The following is a 10,059-nucleotide window of genomic DNA, read 5'->3' on the forward strand; positions in this document are numbered from 1 at the left end:
CATGCAGAAATTTCAGGAAGCTGCTGATAATCCTCAACATTCTCCATATATCTTTCCTTCTTCTGGTCATTCAGCTACACAGAGTATTCAGCTACACAGAAAGAGATCTATATTCCTTCTTAATTCAACTAACTAGAAGTGTAAATGGCATACTCATAATGAGCAGAGTAATGGAGCAGCACTGAAGTCCATGAATACAGAAGTGGCAATGCCCATTTCAGAAAGGAGCTAATACCCTACTGCCAGGGACTTTTCAGCAATATTCACATTAGTTAATTCATCCCAAAATAATTAATTCACCTTGAAGCATAGCTGTGAAATACTTTTTTCTTTTGAGAAAATCCAAATCCTTCCAGGACACAAAAATAAGGGTCATATGGATCTCCCCCAGTAAGATGGCACAACCCAACTGCACAGACCTAAGTTTCCTACAACAGTGCTTTCTGCATATATTATTATTTAGCTTGTCCCACCTCCCAAGATGGGTCCCTATATGGGCTGCTGCAGAAACAACTCTTGAAGAATTGTTTGCTGGCTTTAGTCTCGTCCTCCTCAAGAATGTGGCTCTGGAGTCACTGCATGAATATCCATGTATTTGCAGTAGGCTGATGAGGTTCAGCATCCGTGTACTTCCACACTGAAAGCACTTGGGAAATTGCTGTCACTGACTATCAGAAAAACCAGAGGGAAATGGAACAAAACAAAGAAAATTATGTGGATTATTCAGCTGGGCCACAAACTCCTTAATATTTCTTCTTACCAGTACATGAAAGTCCCAGAAATCTGAAGGTTTTATTCCAAAATAGCAGCGTGGTTGACAGAAAGCAGTTTATCACCATGTCAGGACTGATTTCCCTAAGTCTGTCTGTCTAAAATTTGGGTGTCTCACTGTCTCTAGCCCCTCTTTGAACAGCAGAGAGTTAGGCACTACAATAAGTTGTGACACAGGTAAAGGGCTTGAGCCTGATGATCCAGATCTTCCTCTAGATATCCTTGCCTCACTCCAACAACAAGAATAACATTTTTCCAAGTAAAAAAAAAAGTGAGTTCTGTGGAATAAATCCCACCCAACTTGAATACATTGTCACCAGTTTTCCATGTGGCATCACTTCTCAGGCAGGAACACAACAGAGAAAAGAAACTTTGAGTGGGATCTTTTGTCTGTGTGCCAAAACTTCCACCACAACACCTGTGGGTTATTGGCATGTGAGGGTTATGCCAGCCAGGCAGGAAACTCTGAAAACTCTTCTGTCTGCTCTGGGAAAATGCCCTGCTCAATCACCCTGGGACCCCAGTACCTGCTGCAGACTGATCACATTGCAATAGCATCTTTCTGAGCTGCAGTGTCTGGAAAACATAGCAGAGAAAACAAATTTAGGAAGCGAGGCCAACACCACAAGGAAGGAAATGCTAGGCTTTATGGACTAAAGAGAAGTCCTTCAGGAACACAGCCTTTTGCATCACAAATAATGGGTATGCATCCTGCTACCAAAGCAGACTCTATGGAACAAGTTATGCATCCTTATAAAACAAGGCATTTCTGTTAGTCTGCTTTGGTTACAGTAACGCCAAAGGGAATGAGAGCTTGTAGACTGATAAAATTATTTGAACACATTTTCACTGGAGATTGCTGGATCCTGGGAGAATTTTTCCTTCTAATTTAATAAAGCAAGTCTGAATTCATAAACAGCTCCTTGAACTAGAATTTCTACTTTGTGGAACTTGCATTCAGTCTCACTACCTATGTATCTGATCTTGGCTTAGGATGATGGCTGATTCAGATCTGTGCAAAAAGAAATAGTGCCCTAATTGCTAATGCAAAGAAAACCTTATCTGTTTCAAGCAAAAGTCTGGTGGAAGAGGAAACTTACAGTTACAGATGGCAAAATCTATTTTGTCCTTATTTGGGCTGGTTTAAGCTTTGGGGAATGAAACAGAGGGGAGCTGTTTGTTTGTCTGTTTGTTTGTCTGTTTGTTTTGCTCTGGGAATACAGCTCTTAAAACAATTAGTCATTTCAGAGAAATTAAACAGAAGCAGCAAATATAACTGTGAAAAAGCTATTATTCATGCCCACATTAACTAAAACAATCTTTTTATTCTTACAGAAAGAAATTAGATGTTATTTGATTTGAAAATTTATTGGGTCTACTAAATGCAAACAATTCAGACATTTTCATTGCTTGCGTGCCCTTCTTGAGCGGGGAAGGACAGTGCACATTCCCAGTCATGACAAACTTCCCACTCCATGTCAAAGTAATACAGTCAAAAAATTTAATATTTCCAGTAGAAAATGGAACTATTTCAGTGCCATGACACTGAAATGGTGCTGTTCTTCAGCATATTCATCATGAATTACAAGCAGCACACTTGCACAGCAGACAATATTAATATTCTGACCTTAACACTCATTAATATTCCAAAGTGACCCAGCCAAAGTGAGCTTATACCTTATATTAACCTTCCCAATAAAGCTCCCAGCCCTCTTACAACACAAGAATCATAAGGCTGCCAACATAGGCCAACATAGGAATCCAGGCAGGGTATGACAACCAGGCAGGGTGGAAGAAGGAAAGCACACTTCTTTGGGATAGAGCCACAGGGGCACAGGCTGGCTCTGCAGCAGGAACAGGAGAATCATGAGCATGTGCAGTATGGGTGTCCCAGACAGTGCACCCTAAATGTAACTGTGTCTTGGACAGTTTGGTATGGATTAGTACCAGCTTGGCCTGCCCGGAGCTTGCATGAGCTACCAGGTCACTGAGGTTACAAAATACATCCAACATCACACTTGCCCAAGCACAAGGCTGGAGTCATTTTCCACTCACCTCGCAAGCCTGTTCTTCAGATGATGAAGCAGAAAAGCACAGCTAGAGGTAAAAGAAAGGGAGATGCCTTTGCTTTTTCCAATATGTCAGGAGCAGGAGGAAAGCACAGGAGCAGAGGGTGATCCAAGTGTCCCTTCCCTTCCCTGTGTACATACAAGGCCAGTGACAAACTCAGGGCCTAGTGGAGTCTCCTGGGGAAGACATGTTTTTCTCTGTGTCAAATGCAGACCCTTCAGTTCCTGTACAACATGGAAAGGATAAACTTTGGGGCTGACTGAAGGGCCTCCTTTGCCTCTTGTGAAGCTCTCAGGAGGACTCCCATCAAACTCTACTCATAGAGGATGCCAGGTACTGCTGAAAGTCCCCATGCACAGGTGGAAATTACAAGAAAGGTCACTTTTTATCAAGTGTTTCCATTTTCTGTTATTTATGGATATTATTGAAGAAATACCATGAACAAGAAGTGTAACAGAGAGGAACAAGATCCCATTATGTTAGTGGCTGTACAAATCCAAAGAAGAGAGAGCCACTCTGCTAAGAGCAGGGATTATAAAATACTAATGGAATTTGGATTACTTATCAGTGACCTTTTGGTCCATGGTAGCCTCTGAATCATCATTAAATACTTTGTGTGTCATGCAGATCTCATATTCAAAACTGAGCTACTAAATAACACACAAGTATTAGCTACTGTGGCAGAAACCATCAGTTGTTTCCCTTTCACATTGTCTGATGCTCCAGGCATGCTTGGAGAAGCCTTGGACTCCCTTTTATAAGTTTGATACTATCTTTTTATAAGTAAGTTTAATACTACAGAACTTCCCCTTGAAATAAATGCCCAGCTATTTTTGGTAATTTTCAACTTCAACAATTCAGTCCTGTGTTTTTCTTAAATTTATGTTAAATCCTTTGCAATTCTTCCTTTGGATGGCAAAGAAAAAAATGTCTGTCTTTGAGAAAGGCAACAAGCTCAACCTTTTCCTGCTGCATTTGAAACTTCTGTGTGAAGAAAAAAAACCACTTGTCTCGTCACAAGGGATTTCTCAAATGGCAACTTATCTCATCTGATCCTGGCAATTCTCTGGCAATACTGTTTATGTTTGAGCTGCAGCAGTACAGAAATATTGAAGATCCTCATCTGAGAACAGACAGTGAATGCAACCCTCTTATAACAACTCTCTTCCTGTTCCCTGATAATGAATGGAAGTATTGTAAGGTGTGATTCAAATAACTTAACTGATCCTGTGGCTTCAGAAAAGGGATGGTGAGTTCAAACAGTCAAAAATTGATACACTGTATGGGACTGGATGCAGATAGACTAGAGCCAAGGGATCTGCAGTGACAGGCGACAGAGCAAGAGGATTGTGGAGCTATGGATGTAAAATAGTTAATTTCTCCAGAAACTAAAGATACGGTATGTCCTGTACTACCTGCTGTTGTTAATGATCAAATGTCAAGTTGAAAAGAAGAGGACTAAGAGACCAGAAAGCATGAGGTGTGTCTGGAATGCTGCTGACTCTCAGGGCCTATCAGGGGAGCTTAGCCCAGGGACAAGCTTGGGAACTTGGTCCTGCAAGAGAAACAAACCTACCTGACCATCTGCTGCATGCAAAGCTCAACCTAGCAGCTCCCAGCCATCATGTCTGCCCCTGTTGGCAACCCAGGCTCCACATACAGACAGCACAACTGTGGCTGGTCCTAGAAAGAAGAAGTTTTCTTGACCCCTCTGACGTGATGATTTTATAAGCAGACCCCAGATATTTTACTGTCTTATTTTATCAGAGGAGACCAGAACTATGCGATGGCCAGCTCCAAGAGTCCAGTCTGATTTGGTGTAATTTCTGCAGTTTGATGTCAATGTGTTCCTCCGTTGCCTTGAGGAGAGCTGACGTTTTCATAACTGAGAGCTAAGAGTCATGTCTTAGGTAGTCAGTAGCAAACATCAGACTGGAGGGATCATTCTTACCTTTAATCAAGCTACATAGTAGTGGGGAAGTGGTTATAAGACAGTCTCATCCAGGGTCTAAAGGCACTTGAATTGCAAATGGTGCTTGTTCTGGCCCTTTTATGCACTAGCACATCTGCACCTGGGAGCAGAAAAAGGAACCACATGCTTCATCAAGGATAAGTGAATTCAGTATTCATTTTAAAGCACTAAAACTTCTAATGGCTTCCCAGGAGTGGTCTTTACGTGACACAATTACACTGTTACTGAATCTTCCTTTTTTATTCTTGCATGACTTTCACTGGGGAAAATCACACTGAAAGCCACAGCTAGTTTATAAATATTATAGTCCTGGCTCTAACTCTTTGCCAAGATTTTCCATTAGGTGCAGGCTATGTTGTGTAAAACACTGTGTCGAGGCCAATATACAGCAAGCAAATTTTCATTTAACATCTCAGCTTTTATTGCCCTGTTTGCCCAAAACCAAATAACATTACCACTTGTTATCAGAAGATTTAACTTGCATGCAAGCCTGCTTTGATTTTATTGATGGTCCTTTTAGGTATCTCAGAGTAAATTTTCAAGCCATTTGTAGGCACGAACACCAGCTGCAGGACCAGCGAGGTGTGCAGGCTGCTCACATGTTGCCAGCCTGACAGGAGAAGCAGGAAAGAGAAAGCAGCTGAGGTGCAGTTGAACCCAGGACATCCATATGCATGGACAGACATATTAGGATTTTGGGGCAGTTACAGTGGTCTTTGTTTTTGTTGGTTTTTTGGGGGCTTTTTTCTATATTTCCTCCTAGTTCTCTTTTTTTAGTTATTATTCTAACCACTGGCTAGAATAACCAGTTATTATTCTAACCCCTGGTTTTTGGTGAGACCTGTCAACAATGAGCTCCCCACCTTGTGCACATCATATGTTACAGGAATGAAAGTGCCACAACTCTGTGCTTTATTGATAATGCATGGGGTTCAATGTCAGGTCTGACAGTAAGGAAAGGGTGTCTTGCCAGCATTACCAGGGCATTTTTCATGGTCATATTTGGGTATGAGAGCCCTGGAGAACTCTGCCAGACCATTTTGCCCATTATCATGCAGCTGAAAGTAGCCACAAGGCAACTGTGACAGTGAGGGAGGAGGAGGGAAAGAAGGCTTGGCCTGAGACACCCTTGTGCCTGGTTTCCTGCAATGGCACCTCATGTCCCTTTCAGAAATGTCACAGTTTCCTGGCTGGTGCTCCACCTTACCTTACACAGCAGTTCCCAGAGAACCAATGCTGTGTTTTCAAGTTATAGGAAAGTTATGTCAGCTTGAATGGGCAGGTACCACTTGTGCAATTGTGCGACAGTGACAGTTGTGGTCTCTTTTGGGCAGCCACAAGAGGGCAATAGGACCAAATCTAACTTCCCCTAGATGTCCCTTTCAAAAGAAAGTAGGTATGTGCAAAGCTCATCCCTGCAAGATGGTGGGTGCTCTCTGTGCACCCACGTGTTTAGGTAGAGCTGCCTGGTGTCAGGGAGATGCCTGGACCAGGAGCATCTATTTTGTCCTGCAGCCTCAAGCCAAATCGGCCTCACCCTGGAGCCATGAGCAGGTCACAGGCAAAGCCCTTGCGCTGATCTGCTCTCACGGTCCTGTACAGAACCTAGCAAGGAGGGGACACTGCAAGTTCTGGTGCAGGAAACTTGGTAGGAACTGCTCACCCTCCCTGCTCCGTGGGAAGCAATCAGAGTTGAACCACTGCTTTCAGGACACATCTTCCATCTCTGTAGCCTTCAGCAAGCAGTTGTATGCAACGATAAATTCTGTCAACGTATTCAAATAATCATGTCCTTTGCCCATACTAAAAGCTGAAGTGTTGTATTCTCACCCTAACAAACCCCAGTGGGAACAGGATGAATGTTCCCGTTGTGAAAGTACACATTGTAGCAGGGTTCGGCAATTAGCTGCATCAGAATAATGAAGAAAGCTGCTATTTGCATAGAACATCACTGCATTTTACTTTTGTGCTTTCCGTTTAGCAACCTTCAAACAATCACTAAAGAGACAAGTAGAGACAAGAACAAGAGGGAAAGCTGTATGTTTACTTGCTAAACACAATGTGCCTTGAAAATAACAAAAAAAAAATCATATGACTGTTGAATCCAGGTCAGCCCTGTGTGAACAGTCCTGCTAATAGGCCTCATTATCAGAGGGAAAATTAGTTCTTGCTGTTGGGATTGTTATAAATGAGGACTGTTAAAAGCTGAGTTTATTACTGTGAAGCTGGGCTGCATTTAAAAACGTTATTGAAGATTTTCCACTCCTTACAATTTTATTAGGAACCACTTAAAAGATCAGCTGAAAATGTGGTAATTTCTGAATAATAGAAACAAGACTTATTCTACAGCATGCAAAGGCATTGTGGGTTTTTATTTAAGGTTTATGTAAAGGAGGTTAGAGATGATGGTGACCTCCAGGTGAGAACTGGCTTACTAACAAAGTTCAGCCCCAGCAATGCACCAAGTTTTGAAAAATGGCTCCCAGAAAAAAGGCCTTAGGATTGAAAACTGACATCCAACAAGTCAGAGAAGACTACTCAACACTGGGGAATGGCAATTTAGCTCCAAGAAACTGGCTCAAATCCAGACATACTCACCATAAGTAAAAGTAGCCATGTCCAAATGGTCTACCCACTAGGGTGCAATGGTTTGGATTTCTCATGGACAGAAGTCTCAAGAGAAAATGGATGTTATGTGTGTATCTCAGCTGACCTGGGTTGACTTCACTATGAAGCAGACACTGTTAATGGTCCCAGATGTTTCACTGACAAAGGAGAGTGCCCAATTTCCCAGCCCAGAAGTCAATGCCTGCTGGGCATATTTAATTCAAGTTTTAAAGTCAAATCACAGGGTAAAAGAAATATCATCCCTGCAAGACTAACTGGGCTTGCCCCAGCAAGCAACCACCCAAGCTCAAAGATTTATCTTCTTGCAAAACTCTTTCCTCTGAGGTTGTCTGTGAAGTAGCACAGACCAGAGCTCACACTACCAAAGTATTTTGACTGTGGTGGCCTGGGCGAGGGAATGGATATTATCACCATCTCATTGCTGTTCATTTCTCCAGAAAACCCCTTCAGAGCCAGGAGGGAGGGATACAGCACAAGTTTGCCCACTCTTTATGAGCAGGAACTCAAGACAACCTCCTCATTGCAAAAACTGGGAGCCACAGAATGTGCCTCTCACCATCAAGAGTCACGCTGGTCTGGGCACAGCAGCACCTGGATCCCTGCACAGGGTGGACACCAGTCCCACGGCCACCAGTCCAGCAGGCAGGGAGACACTCAGCACCAGCAGCTCGGGTAACTCTGCAGAGCACCGTGCCCTGCTGTAAGAGATATGGCAGGGACAGCTGAGGAGGATTTTGTTCCATCAGCTAGATGAAAGAAGGTCAAGACAGGCCACCAACCTTGTCAGCTGGTCTCACGGGGGAGAGCCCCTGCAGCGCAGCGCAGCAGACACCAAACCTCCTCTTTCCATATGCCTCCATGGTTTCCTGGAGCCCATGCAGAGAGTTATGCAAAAGGTTTTGCTCCATTTCCCTCCATGGCTATCATGTCAGCTCATGAGTAAATTGCCATGACAATTAGGGAGAATAATAGGAAGATGTGACATATGTTCCTTTTACTTCAGCACTGTCTGCCGAAAACTGGAACTAAAGAGTACCAGGCAGCTCCTTCCCTGTATCTGGAATTTCATAGAGAGTGATTCCAAAGCATTAAAGAGGCACAAACTAAATTAAAAATAATGAAAGAGAGTGCATGATTTTCTTTGTAGCAGCCCTTGCTTGCAGCAGTTCTGTATGTTTCAAATAAATAGAGTAGATGCTGTGAAACCTTTCAGAGGTTAATGAAAACCACTAACACAACAATAAAATCTTCTCACAGCTGGAGCCAGAGTGCAGCATTAATATTTACTAGCCAATGAGCATATTTACATGACAGAGAGGATTCTAAGACTATCTTCAATACACAATTAAGACACACACATGCTCTGGCAGGAAAATAAAATAAATTATTTTATTATGTCTATGCTACTATCTCTGGTAAAGCACTAATAATTACAAAAGTATATGCAAGGTTATTGCAATAGAGAAGGTTTTGCTGCAAACTTTATTCACATTTAAGCACATCTTGAATTCACTTGTGACTTCTAAATTGTTGGACACAGAGAAAGAAAACCCTAAGGTTTAATTTGGGATCAACTACCTCACCACATAGCCTGTCAACTAAGCTTTAGTGTGAGAACTATGGATATATTTCAAAAACGTCCAGGTAACAATGGCACTCAGTTGGTGTTTGAGCCTAGAGGAAAATGGCTTGGTGAGCAAAATATATCTCTTTTAACTAGATAATATGAGATTACATTCCTTTAAGTCTACCTTTGTCTTTGGTGACAGAGTCCAGGTGGGATCTGCAGTGATGATGGCCAAGAGATCTGAGTGTGTACAACTCATAGCCCATGAGAAAAATGGGGCACATGAGATCCACCTGGGTTTGCAACATCTGCACCATGGTGTTTTCCCAAGGAATACTACAAATCTATACCACTACATAGGTAGCCTGGTACATTTGTATTGCAATTTTATTATCTGATCTAACATGTTAATGGGCTTGTTTGTACACACAGACCTGACTCATTTACCTGAAGGTCCAAGGGTGCATCAAAGTAGGGATATTTTGCACAAGAACAGTTCTCCATAAATGTGAAAACCTAGCTTACAAATCCTGTTATCCAACCAATCAAGCTGTAAATAGATTTCCATAACAAAGTGGTTTAATTATTATAGCACATTAGTTCATGTAGCTTAGGTACAGTATCAACAGCGAAATGCTCTGCACATTCATTCCTATTTGTACCAAGATGCATCTAATTCTAGTCCTTCTGAAAGCTGAGTAAGGTGTGCTGAATTAGAACATCAGTTTAATCACATCATTCTGGTTTTCCAGTTATTAAGTATTTGCTATTAATTTGAATTTCTGCTACAGGAATACCAATAGAACGTGTTGTATATCCTAGACCAAAACAGCTGAGAGATGGCAAAAAAAAATATTGCCAGTGTTCAAAAAATGAATGATTGCCTATATCATCTTGCCTTGAAAATCTGAAGTACAAAAAAAAAAATGAGCATCATTCTTAACAAAAATTATTGGGTTTGGTTTATCAGTTATTAGTGGTTCCTTCGGCATCTTTAAAGATTCTGTTGTCAAAATGTTATCAAAAACATGTTGTTAGTGAAGGTCTTGGA

The sequence above is a fragment of the Zosterops lateralis genome (genome assembly GCF_965231275.1).
Source record: "Zosterops lateralis genome assembly, chromosome: 3".
In the NCBI taxonomy this organism is placed as follows: Eukaryota; Metazoa; Chordata; class Aves; order Passeriformes; family Zosteropidae; genus Zosterops; species Zosterops lateralis.